The following is a 16,171-nucleotide window of genomic DNA, read 5'->3' on the forward strand; positions in this document are numbered from 1 at the left end:
GGCTCTTGCGATGAATTCGTTTATTTATTCAACAATGGCCAGTGAAAAAATCGATTGGATTTACTCTTTTAAGTTAGAAGCAAAACCAAATTCTATTTTATAAGTTGCAACCCCTCAGATTTGTTGGACACCAGCCGGTCACTTAATTTAATCCTATAACAGAAAACAAATTAAGCATTAAATTTATCATTAGCTTTTGATGAACATAATTTACAATTAAATCTAAAGATTAACTCCACTTGAGGACACCTTTACTACATTTACCTTCCACAGCAGCTCTGCGATTTGAATGAAGAAGGACTTAACCTTGAAAACCCTATCTAAAGTGCTAAAAAACTGTGGATGCAAATAGCACATATGCGACGCCAGTTAATTAAAAAAATATTAACAACACACTTGTAATTTGCTTATCTTTATCAAATTATTGTTGGAAACAAACAATTTCTAGTAGCAACAAAGGGAACAAGTTAGTTTGAACGGCAGGTGTGCCACCCTCAGAAGGCACACTGTATTATTATAATAAATATTAATCGAAATGTCATTATCAATCATTGGCATGTAAAAAAATAGAGAAGTAAACAGAGTGTCTGCCAGTGGATTATTATTATTATATATTTTTTTAATTATTTGATTCGACATTATTACAAAACAGAAATATCTCATGGAGCCATATTATTGCTTTACTGTGTCCATATGGTTGAAAGAATCGATCTATCATGTCAAACGATCATTAGGGTTTCTAAAATCATTCCATCATAGAATCCCGATTGAAATCTGGTAGCTGTTTTCTTAATTTTTTTTTTTTTGTATTTTACTTTTGCATATTTATTATAACGCGATCTTTTTTGTTTTATTGAGTTGATCTAGTTGCGCTCATCACCCAGCCAACTTACACTCGCTACAATTCGATTCTTTCGCACTCAATTTCGAAAATATGAGCTTTAACTCTTAAGAGAATTGTAAAAACTACCTCTTATTGCAGACCATTTACAGTGCGCTATGCAGCTTTGAGAAAACTAGAATGTATAATATTGTCTAGTGAGTGATATAGAACCCTGGTCCGTTCTCATAATCTTCATTACTGCCAGATTGTTAACTCAATAGATATTTCATTCAAAAATTTTTATTCTTTTTCATTCAGAAAAAAGAAGTCTATTATGTTGTATGTTATTATACATATAAAAAAAATATATGTACAGAAAAAATGTGAAAGATTTATAGAAAAATAGGATGTTAATTTTGTTTAGATGTTAAAGTCAGATTGATTGAGTAGTTAGCAATCAATCAAATCTTATTTTTTGTGGTAAAGGAGATGACATGTGCCTGTTATTGTATGTGTAAATTCTATGTTTGTTTGGATACAGATGTAGTAATAACAAAACTTGTTCAAGATGGAAACATTCCTAGGTGGTCTTATTGTCCGACATACAACTGAATATTGTTACAGTGTTGTCAATAGTTTCTTGTTTGAACTTACAAAAATGAATATTTGAAAAAGTTAACATTTTAAAACAATAAATAATTTTTTTTTCATACCAAAAGATAACATAAAAACGTAAAAGTTGTTTGTAATGTACGAGGGTCGTTTGAAAAGTCCGTGCAAAGTCAGAGAGATAGCACTACTGGCGCGTATCGAGGTTATGTTTAGTTAGTAGCATCTCTTGGAAGAACACACACCAAGTTTCAGCCAGATCGGTCTATTTCTTTGTGTTTGGCATTCGTTTGAATCGAGGAAGTCGAGGGATTTTCAAAAAATGGACGAAAAAGAATTTCGTGTGTTGATTAAACACTACTTTATGAAAGGCAAAACGCCTCAGGAGACTAAAGAGAAGCTTGATAAACATTATGGTGACTCTGCACCTTCGATTAGAACAGTTTATAAGTGGTTTCAAAATTTTCGGAGTGGCCATATGGGCACAAGTGACGCTGAACGTTCTGGACGTCCTGTTGAAGTTACTACTCCAGAAATCATTGATAAGATCCATGATATGGTGATGGATGTCAGAAGAGTGAAGGTGCGTGAGATTGCTAGTGCTGTGGGCATCTCGAATGAACGGGTACATAATATTTTGCAACAACATTTGGACATGACAAAGCTATCCGCAAGATGGGTGCCGCGATTGCTCACGCTTGACCAAAAACGAAATCGTGTAAGGACGGTTTGCAGCTGTTCCAGAAGAATCCGCAGGACTTTAAGCGTCGTTTCGTCACTACACTCCTGAGACCAAAGAACAATCTAAACAATGGGTTCCCAAGGGGGAATCTGCGCCAAAAAAGGCGAAGACCGTTCCTTCGGCCGGAAAGATTATGGCGACTGTCTTTTGGGATTCGCAAGGAATAATCCTCATCGACTATCTGGAAAAGGGTAAAACTATTACAGGTGCATATTATTCATCGTTATTGGACCGTTTGAAAACCGAGCTGCAAGAAAAACGCCCACGATTGGCCCACAAAAAAGTCCTTTTCCATCAAGACAACGCACCAGCTCACACCTCAGCAGTTGTGGTCGCAAAATTAATGGAAATAGGATTCCAACTCGTTTCACATCCCCCCTATTCTCCAGACTTGGCTCCCTCGGACTACTATTTGTTCCCCAATATGAAGAAATGGCTGGCGGGAAAAAGATTTTATTCAAACGAGGAGGTGATTGCAGAAACGAATGGCTATTTTTCAGACTTGTACAAATCTTATTATTCGGAAGGGATCAACAAACTAGAGCAGCGTTGGACGAAGTGTAAAGGCTAAAAGGAGACTATGTTGTAAAATAAAAAAGGTTTACCCCAAAAAATTAAGTAGTTTTTATTTTTGCACGACTCTCGTATAAAAGAGAACACGTAGTTCTTGTTAGATGTACTTACATTGCATTCGGTAATCTTTATTATTGTAATTATTATTATTATTATTTGTTATGTATTTTTGCCGATTTTGTAAAAGGGTTGATCGTCAAAAACTACACGGAAAAGCAAAAAATTGAAAAACACCCAAATTTGACAATTTTTTTGCTATAAAAGATGAAATTCATCAATTTTCTTTAAAATATAGGGCCAATCCTCGTAACATTGTATATTTTTTATTTAATTTTTGCAACAACGTAGATCTAACAGATTTCGAGTAAAAAGTTGCCAAAAATGAGCAAAAACGGCATTTTTCAAAAATTCATCTTCTTCTTCTTCTTGTAATCTTTTTTTGCAAACAACGTAGCGCCTAAACTTGCGAACCGATTTTCATGAATGTAGTGTCATTCGATACGGAATTTCATGTAGATGTGCCTGTTAGAATCTCAAAGGTGTAGATGTAATGAAAGAGGTGTTAGCCCTATTTATCTACAGCGATCTCTTAAACATTCATTTTGAATAATCTAATCCTGATTTTGTTAAAATTTGGCAGGATGATGAACGTTACGGTTCCCTTTATGTAACATTAAAGTGTCGACCTACCCTTTCTTGTTGCAACGTTTTTTTTCGAAATCTATTTGGTCTACGATGTTGCAAAAAAGTTACTGTTATTTTTATGAAAATTTGAGAATTTTATCTTAGATAGAAAAAGAGAAAATAATTGTCAAAGTTGGGTGTTTTTCAACGTTACGCTTTTTCGTGAAGTTTTTGACGATCAACCCTCATACAACTGTCCTACCGGACAGTTTTAATTTTTGAAGGAAGAAAAAAAATTGCCAACTTCAGTCAGTGTGTATTTACTGTTCGCGTATTTCTATTCTTTCTGAGACGTCGACGGGACTTCCTTTCCTTCCTGAATGTAACAGAGTCATTGTGTTGTCGATACTGTCCAGTTGATGACTGTGTTTGATGAGGAGGTTTGTGTAACTTGTGTTTGTACGAGCGGATGTGTTATTTGTATCCTCTCTGGTCAATATAGGTACTATCATAGTTTGGACAATCTAGTTTGTAAATATCACTGTTGTCATTACGGTTACACTATTTCCCAGTTTGTCGTTGGTTCTAAACGCAGTTTTGAGGCCTAGTTTCTTGGTAAGTTTACTTAGTTTGGTTGCCTACGTTAGAAATGTGGCGAATGTGTTGGGTGGGTTATTGTTTTGGCCTTGAGTTTGGACAATGTTTATTTGCAATCAGTACTTTATTAATAACTGTATTTTGTGGCTATTGTGCGAATGATGTTGAGTTCTCACTCATAGTTACCCATACTCGTACTTGTATAAGTAAGATCTTGATTTTTGTTTTGTGTACAGTGAGAACACAATTTTGAAAATTTGATTAATGATTGCATTACTTCCTTGTAAGAGAACTGAGGAAAAAAAATTGTTTTAATTAATCTGGCGATACAAGAATGTTCAAACACACTACAAAGGTCTTAATTATAGTTGCTCTAAATATCACTTACATTTAATGTCTGAATTCGACTTAAATTACTTTTTTTATATATTCTTTTTATTTTTATTACAAATGTATCACGAACTCAACAGAATTTATATTCTCTAAATGTTCATAAATACAAAAAACAAAAATGGCCACATTACTAACATTACAATAAACATACGAGTTACACGAACTAGCAGTAAATATTGTATATATTCTCTCCACCTTTTTATTGTTAACTCTTAACTATATAGTTTATAGTCATTTTTAGAATGGACTTTATAATGTTATAGTCTATTTTATTACAAATATGGTTATATCATGTTTGTGTACATTAAAGATAACAGAATCGCAGGTAATTATTGTCTGAGTTTCTTTCTTTATCGGTATTCATAAATTTCACAATTACTTCAAGATTGTAATTTAAGACTTTCACTTTCTTGTCGTGGGCTTGTCGGTATTGTTAGTGTTAAAGTACCGAAACTTACAGTCTGGAAGAACCAGGGCGGCCAAAATTACGGAAGAAGTTCCCATTATATTTAATTCGGCTCAATATTGTCTTTAGTGAAATGTAGATATTGATTAATCAGATAACTTTTCATTCAAGTAAGGTATTATGAAAAAATTATTTATTTTCTACGCCTCGTAAATCGTCTCCTTTCATATGACTTACAATATTATTTTATTAAATTAGCTATTCAGTCGAGATTGGTTTTCTCACCATTAATGAAGAAAAAAACATATAAAGTAGAGATTTTGTAACTTATTTTGGGATTCCATGATTAAAAGCATCTCAAAATTACTGCTGGGTTTCCAAATTGATGGATAGACAGCAATAGACAACAATTGATGGATAGATAACAATACAGTGTATAAATCTTAGATATCCGAGAAAAGGACATCTTTTCTTTGAGACAAATCTCTACTAATTGGTCTTTCATGAACACGTTTACAAATCTCTTGGACATTTTTAGTTAGTTAACCATTCTAATAAATATTAGAAGAATTTTTAGTGGCAAATGTTCTCCATGGAGACCCTAACTTTGCTGATATTGCAGTAAAAATTGCTTAAGTTAGACGAAATCCACAAGACTGCTACATCTTTAAGACTGTTATTGAATCTCCTTAACAAAAACTTACAGTTTAAAAAGTTAAGTATAAGGGTTGATTAAACGCCAAAAGGTACACAAAAAGGAGGGTTTGCCCTATATTTTAAAGAAAATTTGGGAATTTTATCTTTTATAGAAAAAGAGAAAAAAATTGTCAAAGTTGGGTGTTTTTTAACGTTACGCTTTTTCGTGCACTTTTTGACGATCAACCCTTATACAACTGTCCTACCGGACAGTTTTAATAAAAGTACATTGCTGTAATCACGAACTTATATTTTATTTATTTTTCCTAATTTTCGATCTAGTCTAGGACTAGATCATCTTCAAGGCTTATACGGCACATTGCTTTCGATTGCTCACGCCAGCGGTTCCCAACCTGTGGTACGAGTTGCTGGTTAGTGGTACACGAAAAATATTCAATAATGGCAGACATAAAAAACATAAAAAGAAATTAAAGCATAAAAATATCATAGAAACGTTTTTTTCTATAATTCATAAAAATTATTTTAATTAATAATATTATGCAGTAAAGTTGTTAATAGGTTAGTCTGTCTCAAGATATACGAGAAAATATATTAGCACATTTAACAGGATTAAAATTGTCTTTCCTGGAGTATTTTCCAAAACCCGAAAACACAAAATGATAATTTGATTTCTAACCCACTTCTATAAAGAAAATTTAGGAAAAGCTACATCGTTATCAATAAAAGATAAAGAAAATTTAATAGAATAATCATGTGACAGAACTTAAATGATAACCATGAAAAGATCTGCTTAAAGAGACTGATTGTAATGAGTAAGCTCTATCCAAGCAACAATAAATTTAATTGGTACTTACAGGTAGTTGAATGCTTAAAAGAAATTAATTTAGAAGATTTGGACACAAATATGATAAACCAAAAGGAGAACTTCGTAAATTAATTAATAATTTTGAAGAGAAAAATATGTATGTGATTTTTAATTATTTGAAAAATGTTTTAAAACTAAGATCTTACACTTTACAAAGTTTATAAAGTGAACATGAACTTGAACTTCTTTGTACATTGTATCTCTATTCAAATAAAGGTAATAATAATAAAATAACACACTCGGAATAACAAATTTCACGAAATACCATCATTTTTACGAAGTGGTATAATTTAGCACGGCTGTACTACTAAGTGGTACGCGAGCCAAAAAAAAAGGTTAGGAAACGCTGGCTTACGTAATTAAAACTGTAATAAGGTTTTTTATATGGTAACCTATCAGAAAAACTGTTCGTTAACTTCAAAAGTTTTGTTAATTCGCTAAATTTTCAACTGAATTTTGGAAAGAATGGTTAGTATTTTGGAAACCATGGGCTATTGGAAGTCAATAAACCGGATTAAAATTAAATTTAAATTATTATAATCTCCAGTAATAAAACTCAGCAAATATCTTTGTAGAAAAGAACTTAGGATTTAGTTATCAATTATAACATAAACGAAATCCATAAACTTTCTTAGTTAGCCATTAAAATAAAAAAATAAAGGTTAAACTTGTTGTTTTCATCGGATGGACACTATTTTTACAAGCAGCTCGCAGAGATTATAGCTTTGTGATATTATACGAGCCTCAAGAGAGTTTTATGATGTGTCAATGTTCTCTTTTAGACAAAAAATAGAATAAGAACTCTTGTTTGTGGAGAAGATAATATAAAAAAATCTGAAATATGAGAAACAAAATAGCTTGCGAGTTGATAGAAATCCAAAGAAGGGTATTATAAGTTTGGAGGGGATCTACTGGTGATCAAAGAGGAGGAGTATAATCTCTTCATAAGCTTTCACTTATAACACTTTGATGTTGGCCGACATTGGCTCCGCAAACCCCTGTCGCCTCTGCTTCTCTTCCACAAATTTTATTTAATCTCATTCAGAACTACTTCACCACTTCCTCATAACGATCCTTTCTTTTTTTCCTCCACCTTCTTAAGACTTCCAACTCTAAAAATCTCCATTCTCCCCAAACTCTTCCACGCTTCTCAGTGATATCGATGTTTGATTAATTGACTTTGATTTAGAAATGCCTCGTGTTTTTGCTGCATTCATTTCTCCGTGTAGACGCTCTCCATTATCTAACCGTTCTGTCTTCTGTTCAAACTTTGATCCCTTCTCCATTTTTTTTCTCTACACCCTCTCCGCCACATATTTATTGACATGATGATCACGAAAATTGATCAAACGTTACGGGCTCACCATTCCTTTCTAGACTAGTAAACAGCGTCTAAATAAGACTTGATGTCTTTATGTAACGCCTGTCAATCTGTCACATTGTGAAGTTCACATTGTAGGAACGTTAATTACATGTATACATTCTAAGTTCTATATGTTATTCGTGTGTATTTCTTTAAAATTTATGCTGTATTTATGTTTAATTTTAATGACTGAACTACAGCTTACGGGAAAAACAGTTCTACAGTTTTCTTTTAAAAGAATAATTCTTTTGGCGGTTCATCTTTTCCGTCATCGCCTTTTTCCCGCGCTTCTGTAGCCTCGCTTCTATAACCTTTACTGTGTTTTCATCTCATTTCTTTCCAGGCTACCAGGCAGTGCACCTCGTTCATTGAGGAGAAAAAGGAGCACAACCGCCGTCCTGTATCCTTTAATTACTCTTCTATTCATCTTCCATAGTATTTTCTTCATCTGCATATCTGCTTTAGGATTAGCCCCTTTCGGTGTTCTTATTTTTGCCCTCTATTCGGCCTTGACCCTTGGCGAGGTCGTGGGGCTTACGCACTAAGGACGCTAGAGAGTAACCTTCTCTAAAATTTTCGTGTATTCCCATTGCTATTCTTGAAGATTACCATTCTTCTCATTAGTTTGACTTCCATTCAATACTTTAGCAGTGACTCCATAAAGCTTGCTGTGGAAACACAAAGGAGTCTTTCCATCAACTTACTATTTGATTATTAAATCTAATTTATTCGGCCATAGTTTCTGAGCCTGCTTCGGCTCATCTAGATCTTCCAAGTTCCTCAGGAACAGTGTTCTTGTTCCTCTCCTATACATCATTTAACCTTTAACTTTAATGAAAACTAGATATTGTTAACACACTTATTGAAACTTAAACCCACTAGCCGACTGGCTGATGGGTTTATAGGCGGATGTTGGTTTAGATTCGCATCTGGGAGATCACTCGCGAGTAGATACTCTTCATTTGTTGGGGGAAAAAATGTTCATAATAAAGAATGTGGTTCCAAATTGAACCACTCATTGCCTAACCAGTTTTGTCGATCGCGAAAATATACTTGACAAAGACGAACAAGCTGAAATTGAATATTTGTTGTAAGTATTTTAAGTTCGATCCACTTATCTGTCAGGTTCTTACTTCCGCTAAGTCGTCCTACCGCTGAAGGAAGTTCAATTAACATTATCTAGGTTAAGGCGCGCACTAACATTATTGGCAATAAGTGGGCTGATTTTTTTTGATAAAAAAAAAGAAAGAATGACTACGAGGTGTGGCTATTGAATAACGAGACTGATGCTGCTACAGAAGAACTATGCATGCGCCAAATCCTTACGACCGACAGCTGTGCAGCGTAAAGCCTTCTCTTTCGATTGCAGCGCCTCACGTGTTTGTAGAGAAATCTGTCTGGCCGGAACCGTCGTTTGTGTAAGAGGTGTTAGTTTCGTTTTGCCGAAAACATGATACTACACATGTAGTAGAGCAACGAATTGTCGTGAAATTTCAAATGAAACTTGGTAAAACCGCTACTGAAACTTATCTTTTATTAAAAGAAGTTTATGGCGATGAATGTTAATCACGTTCGCGAGTTTTTGAGTGGTTCAAGCGTTTTTCAAGTTGGCCGGGAAGACATCGGAGATTATGACCGCCCAGGTCGCCCTTCCACGTCCAAAACGGATGAAAATATGAATTATAATTAATCAACATCACTATCGTGAGGTGCTTGCTCAACTCCGTGAAAGAGTGAAGGAAAAAAAACGACCCGATTTGTGGAAGAACAAGTCATGGGTTCTCCATCAAGACAGCGGGCCGGCTCACACTGCATTGTCTGACTCAAGACGTTTCTCGCCAAATACAACATCCCAGTTTTAGGCCACATCCGCCTTATTCGCCTGACCTGGCTCCATATGACTTTTATCTGTTCCCCAAAGTCAAATCTGCATTAAAAGGAACACAATTTCAGTCCGTTGAAGCTGTGAAAGAAAAAGCGGCACGCGTCATGCAGGAGCTGACAGAAAAAGACTTCCAGCACTGTTTCGAACAATGGTAAATTCGCATGGAGCGTTGTATGGATAGGGGAGGGGTGTATATTGAAGGTGATAATAACTAAATATGTATAAATTTAAAATAAAATGTCTTACAGCAATAGCCACACCTCGTATTATTTAAGAATTGATACCCAATTCAAAAGTACCACAAAATCTTTTTTTCTTATTATCAACGAAGATTGTGGAAAAAACGCGGCAGAACCAGTATGAATGGTCACTGGCTGGATTATTTTATAAATCTTTTAATCCACAAGTTAGCAGGTTAGCTTCATTAACAAGCAGACTATTAATAAAACGAGCGAAAGAACTTTGGGCCGAATAAAACCGAATCATGGGAACGCATTCGGCCACAGAATCAGAATTAAAGATTCACTAACTTATTAGTGGACGCAAATGATTCTTACTTTTACTTTCTCGAGTAGAAGAGTAAAAGGGACACAATGTTTAAATTTCAAAAATTATTAATCCTCGCTTTGACTATAGATCGATAATTTCAAGCAGAGAACTTGGAAATTGTTGTTAAAAACTATTGTGAATGACTTTATTGTTTCTTCTTGCTTTAAATTCTACCCAAATTGAGCTATATCCATAAGCAAATAAGCTAGCCGCAGCTCATTGCTAATGCAAAACGCGACAAGAAAGGATCTCCTAATTCCTCTAGGATTATTTTTTCAATTTAAGGTTTCAATTAAAAAATCAAATGCTCCTCATTGTATATAAAAATTACATTTATTGTTGCTTATAAATTGCTGCTCAAACAATAAACAATTTGAGGTTAAAACATTGTGTTGGTCATGTACTCGTAATTCGTTGTCTGAAAAGAATTTTTTTATTTTTTTTAAGCAGACAGCGTAAAGCGCACTAGAATTTCGGTGGAAATTTACGTAATTATAGGCACGTCAACAGACTTGTCACTGTTTGCTTTTTTATTTTAATATTTTGACACGAAAGAGACAAAATATTATGTATTATTTATTTATTTTAAAATGAAGTAGTTTAAATAAAGGAAAGATGAAGAGAAAAATAACACTTTTTCGTTTGTTTTGTTTAATTCTTTTGTAAATTCAATACTAGCAGCTGTAAATCATTTAATAAAAAATGGGATTTTTAAATAAATAATTATTGACTTGAAAAGGCTATTTTTAAGAAAAAAGTCTCTGATACAACTTACGCACATTTTAAAGTTTTGGAAAAGCTCCGTCGAGACAAGTTAAAAAAAATACAGTCGGAGCCACCGGAGCTAGATAAAGTGTAAATCATTTCAACAGACATCTTTATTGTTCATCTGGGGTTCGGCCTTGCCGCAGAAGTTTTCTGGGATACCCTAAACAGAGAGCCAGGGGGTGGCCAACTTTTCTGTATACGAGGGTCGTTTGAAAAGTACGTGCAAAGTCAGAGAGATAGCACTACTGGCGCGTATCGAGGTTATGTTTAGTTAGTAGCATCTCTTGGAAGAACACACACCAAGTTTCAGCCAGATCGGTCTATTTCTTTGTGTTTGGCATTCGTTTGAATCGAGGAAGTCGAGTGATTTTCTCACGCTTGACCAAAAACGAAATCGTGTGAAGTGTTGCAAGGACGGTTTGCAGCTGTTCCAGAAGAATCCGCATGTCTTTAAGCGTCGTTTCGTCACTGTGGATGAAACATGGATACATCACTACACTCCTGAGACCAAAGAACAATCTAAACAATGGGTACCAAGGGGGAATCTGCGCCAAAAAAGGCGAAGACCGTTCCTTCGGCCGGAAAGATTATGGCGACTGTCTTTTGGGATTCGCAAGGAATAATCCTCATCGACTATCTGGAAAAGGGTAAAACTATTACAGGTGCATATTATTCATCGTTATTGGACCGTTTGAAAACCGAGCTGCAAGAAAAACGCCCACGATTGGCCCACAAAAAAGTCCTTTTCCATCACGACAACGCACCAGCTCACACCTCAGCAGTTGTGGTCGCAAAATTAATGGTTCCAACTCGTTTCACATCTCCCCCATTCTCCAGACTTGGCTTCCTCGGACTACTATTTGTTCCCCAATATGAAGAAATGGCTGGCGGGAAAAAGATTTTATTCAAACGAGGAGGTGATTGCAGAAACGAATGGCTATTTTTCAGACTTGGACAAATCCTATTATTCGGAAGGGATCAACAAACTAGAGCAGCGTTGGACGAAGTGTATAAGCCTAAAAGGAGACTATATTGAAAAATAAAAAAGGTTTACCCCAAAAAATTAAGTAGTTTTTATTTTTGCACGGACTTTTCAAACGACCCTCGTATAAGATCTACTTTTTATATTAAAAGTGTGTCGCGATCGACTTATTGTCATAGGCGAAGTCTAAGGGGGAAGAAGGGGTGTGAAATGCATACTATGTTCATACACTGTGTTTCAGTATAAGGTGCATTCCAGCAAGGTATCGGTAGATAAGTAAAATATATTATTTTTTAAATCACTTATTAAGTTTTCGAGATATAGGCTCATGAAGAAAATAAATTTCCAGACCCAACTTTTGATAGCAGCATTCCGTACATGCGGTACCTAAAATATTCTATTTTCCGTCACTTTTTCAAGATAGATTTTCACTAACTTAAAATGCAATTTAATTTTTTTATCAACTGCAATTTATAAGCTGTTGTCCTATTTGTTCGTAAATATGAAAAAGTTGTTATAAAAATGCACAGTATGGCTAATAATTTGATTTCAATATTTCACTTTCGCGTTTTGTTTTTTTTGGGGGGGGCCTGGAAAATTTATCATGTAAGAATAATATGACTTATGATCGACCAAAACTGGCCTCGCGATCGACTCTTGGCCACCCCTGTATAGACTATTCCAGCATCATGTTATACCGCGAGAGGAAGGGTAACATTATAGATAAAATGTTTTAAAGACTATTGTTTTCTTAAAAAATAGTTCGAAAAAATATAGAAGTTATAACCACATACGAGGGTCGTTTGAAAAGTCCGTGCAAAAATAAAAACTACTTAATTTTTGGGGGTAAACCTTTTTTATTTTTCAACATAGTCTCCTTTTAGGCTTAGTGACACTTCGTCCAACGCTGCTCTAGTTTGTTGATCCCTTCCGAATAATAGGATTTGTCCATGTCTGAAAAATAGCCATTCGTTTCTGCAATCACCTCCTCGTTTGAATAAAATCTTTTTCCCGTCAGCCATTTCTTCATATTGGGAAACAAATAGTAGTCCGAGGGAGCCAAATCTGGAGAATAGGGGGGATGTGAAACGAGTTGGAACCCTATTTCCATTAATTTTGCGACCACAACTGTTGAGGTATGAGCTGGTGCGTTGTCGTGATGGAAAAGGACTTTTTTGTGGGCCAATGGTGGGCGTTTTTCTTGCAGCTCGGTTTTCAAACGGTCCAATAACGATGAATAATATGCACCTGTAATAGTTTTACCCTTTTCCAGATAGTCGATGAGGATTATTCCTTGCGAATCCCAAAAGACAGTCGCCATAATCTTTCCGGCCTTCGCCTTTTTTGGCGCAGATTCCCCCTTGGTAACCTATTGTTTAGATTGTTCTTTGGTCTCAGGAGTGTAGTGATGTATCCATGTTTCATCCACAGTGACGAAACGACGCTTAAAGTCCTGCGGATTCTTCTGGAACAGCTGTAAACCGTCCTTGCAACACTTCACACGATTTCGTTTTTGGTCAAGCGTGAGCAATCGCGGCACCCATCTTGCGGATAGCTTTGTCATGTCCAAATGTTGATGCAAAATATTATGTACCCGTTCATTCGAGATGCCCACAGCACTAGCAATCTCACGCACCTTCACTCTTCTGTCATCCATCACCATATCATGGATTTTATCAATGATTTCTGTAGTAGTAACCTCAACAGGGCGTCCAGAACGTTCAGCGTCACTTGTGCCCATATGGCCACTCCGAAAATTTTGAAACCACTTATAAACTGTTCTAATCGAAGGTGCATAGTCACCATAATGTTTATCAAGCTTCTCTTTAGTCTCCTGAGGCGTTTTGCCTTTCATAAAGTAGTGTTTAATCAACACACGAAATTCTTTTTCGTCCATTTTTTGAAAATCACTCGACTTCCTCGATTCAAACGAATGCCAAACACAAAGAAATAGACCGATCTGGCTGAAACTTGGTGTGTGTTCTTCCAAGAGATGCTACTAACTAAACATAACCTCGATACGCGCCAGTAGTGCTATCTCTCTGACTTTGCACGGACTTTTCAAACGACCCTCGTATGTAGTTATATGAGGGTTCCGTTCATATCGATCTTTATTTTATTTTATTATTTTTTTATACAATGTTGTGGTTGATTTTATTTTGTTTTTGCCTTAATGGAGAAAATTAAAATTAGATAAAACGAAGCTGTGTGTATAAATATTGACTCAGGCGGCAGAGATTTGTGTTCAGTCGGCATTTGTGATCAGACATGCGTGACCCAGACTTAAGGTGACGTGTCTTTCTTTTTTTTTATATATTTATTTATATTTATTTTTTATTTTCATCCTTCTCTTTGCATCTCTTTCAGTGAGGTGAGTCGTCAAGAGTGTCAGGTAGTGTAGGGTTTGTGTTATTCTTCTTCTTTTTTTCTCAGGGCAGGAAGAGAGCAAATTAGAAAGGGATGGAGATGGTTTGTGTAAAAATATCGGTCTGTTGGATACCAATGATGGGTTTAGGTAGAAAAGAAAACTTTGAAACCGTGGGAAGAGATAGCAGAGCATTGGGAGATTTCGAATCTAATAAAGTTGATGGTGGAGTTATTGTTCGTGGTTTTCTGGTGACGTAATTCATTAGGAAGAAAGAATGTTGTCAATTTCAGACGTTATTTTATATTTTCGCAAAGCTTTCGGCCTAGGAACTAGGTCATCTTCAGTGCTTATGCTATTGACAATTGATAATATTTTTTTACATTGTTAAATCTAAGGTTGGTATATCTTCTGTCCTGACTGTTTATATCACGGGTGCCAACATACTCAAAACATGGGCCACTTGGTGCAACAGTAATGCTGCACGAGAATCGAGACCGAGCCATTATACAGGGTGATCCATTTAAAACGCACCAATCGCTAATAACTTTTTAAGAAAACGGAAATCTGGAAAAACCCACGAAGTAAACAATATGTTTTTTTTGGTCTAGTTTTCCAATTTTTCACTCTCGATGCTTTATCTTCATTTTTGGCGGAGTTACGGCCAAAAAACTGATAGAGGTTTCTTAAGGACCACTGGTTTTGACAATGATTATGAAAACTACATAAAAAATTGTGAAAGATGACGTTGACCCCCTTTCGATATCCCAAATATTTTTTGAGATATGTAGGATCAAAATTACAATTTTTATCTATTCGTGATCGGTTTTCAATATTAATTTTCCACCAGAAATAATCGTTTTGAGGGGACATTTGATTGCAAAAATGTTATTTGGGACGCAAAGAACAAAAATAATAATAATTGAAGATTAAAAAAAATGTATTTTAATGTAATGGTTGTGAGTGAACCAGGATAAATTTGTTTTATCATCAAATAAAGGCAACCATCACATCATTGTAATGTACCCCGTATACAAGACTTCTTGACCTATGATTACGGTAAGAATATCTTGTCAGGGAGGAGTGGGTGTTGGTCTGGTGGTCAAGAGCGTGGTTTTGTAAGTAGGAGATCCCCAGTTCGAATCCCGCGAAAGCAGTCATTTATAATACTTAATACAGCCTAATACTTGTTTTAATGAAATGTAGACATACGCGGGATTCGAACTGAGGATCTCTCACTTACAAAGCCACGCTCTTGACCACTAGACCAACACCCTGGCATGATATTCTTACCCGGATACGTAAAAATCGCATTCTTAATAACACAGGTAACTTGAAATTATTGTATTACTTCAAATTGTTGCAGTTATTAATCTATAAAACATACAAATAATTTTAGAAGTCTTTGAATATTCAATCTGTAAAAACCAATTGTCCGTTCTACGTGGGCCCCCTTAAAAAATGAATATTTTGAACTCAGAATTTAAAAATTGCACAATTCAATATACAGGGTGTATACGGAGGAGTGGTCGAAACTTCGGGAGGTGATTAAACAGCTCAAATGCAACAAAAAATATTCTATTCACTTTGGCCCGATTCTCAATAGTGTCCAAGATATTTGCATTTTTAACTTTTCCGACGGTATTCGCGTTTTTCACCATAAAAACGGCCGTAACTTTTCTATCCTTTATTCTACAACAAATTAACTTTAAACCTTATTAAACTAATAAAACTTATTCTAAACGAAAGAGCATTAAATGTCCTATAAATCTGCTTAATACCGAGCCTCAAAACGTTTCTTATAATAATGAAATTTTTACTTTAATGTCTAAAAAATTCGTTCTCGATGATTTTTGTTAAAATTTTCAACTGCATTTTCTCAATGGTTAATGAATCAAGGAATCACATAATTTCAGAAAAAGTTGCACATTTATTGAGCTTCAAGACCATATGGATTTTTTTTGGTTTTT

Source organism: Rhodnius prolixus, unplaced genomic scaffold, assembly GCF_049639745.1.
Source record: "Rhodnius prolixus isolate KJV_2025 unplaced genomic scaffold, Rpr scaffold_10, whole genome shotgun sequence".
Taxonomy (NCBI): Eukaryota; Metazoa; Arthropoda; class Insecta; order Hemiptera; family Reduviidae; genus Rhodnius; species Rhodnius prolixus.